Genomic DNA, 950 nt, shown 5'->3' with positions numbered 1-950 from the left:
GTCACTCTCTGTGAGAGAAGGGTAGAGGGCTACAGTGGAATTTTTAAGATGTAGAGAATATAATAACTAATGGACATTTGGATACATCAAAAATGGAGTTTAAATTACTTAGTGTTGTATAATAACATAGTATTTATATTTATTGCCTTAAGTTATATGGAACTTTCTTTCATTGTAATGGTCAGACAAAATTTATGATTCTGAGCTTAGTGTGGATAGCATGTCAACATATGGACTTCAAAGTTAATAAAATAAGTTAATTCTACCTTTAAATAATGTCATCAAACTATATATTCAATAGAGCCTCTCACAAATGATTTTGACTTGTTGGTTACTGTAGTGCTAGGTAAATTTTTTTCTGTCTAATATTTGGTTTTGAGCATTGCAGCTTATCAGTAAATATTCTGTACTTGGTTATTTTCTGGAAATGGTAAATAAGTTAGGGTATCACTTATTAACTAAATAAACCATTCAGTTTGGAAAATACAGAAATACAGAAAATATTTAAAACACAGAAAATCTCACTATAGATTTGTCTAGTATAGTAAAATTTACTACCAGATAAGTTTACTGTGGATCTCTATTTGGGGTTAGTTAATGTCTTCAAGATTCTGTATGAGGTGGCCCTTTGACATAAGCTTGCAAATCAGATTTTAACAAAGTTTTTATATTTTATAATTATTACTAGACATTTTCTCATTGTTCTGTTAATCCCGTGTAGCAAGCAGTTAGTCTTCATGGCCAGATATTTGAAAATTTAGCTTTGAGTTCTCTCTTTCATTTATGAATATGATAGCATAATGGTTTTTATAATTTGCTATATCATAATAAAGTTCTAACTGATAAGAGAAAAAGTATAACACAACCTCCAAAATTAAAAATCACTTCAGAGGATTTCCAATACTTGTGTGAGCTCCTAACAAACTGATCTTCTCACAAATAACCATTTG

The sequence above is a fragment of the Pongo pygmaeus genome, chromosome 22, assembly GCF_028885625.2.
Source record: "Pongo pygmaeus isolate AG05252 chromosome 22, NHGRI_mPonPyg2-v2.0_pri, whole genome shotgun sequence".
NCBI classification, from domain to species: Eukaryota; Metazoa; Chordata; class Mammalia; order Primates; family Hominidae; genus Pongo; species Pongo pygmaeus.
The sequence above is the reverse complement of the archived record's forward strand: the minus strand, read 5'-3'. Positions refer to the sequence as shown.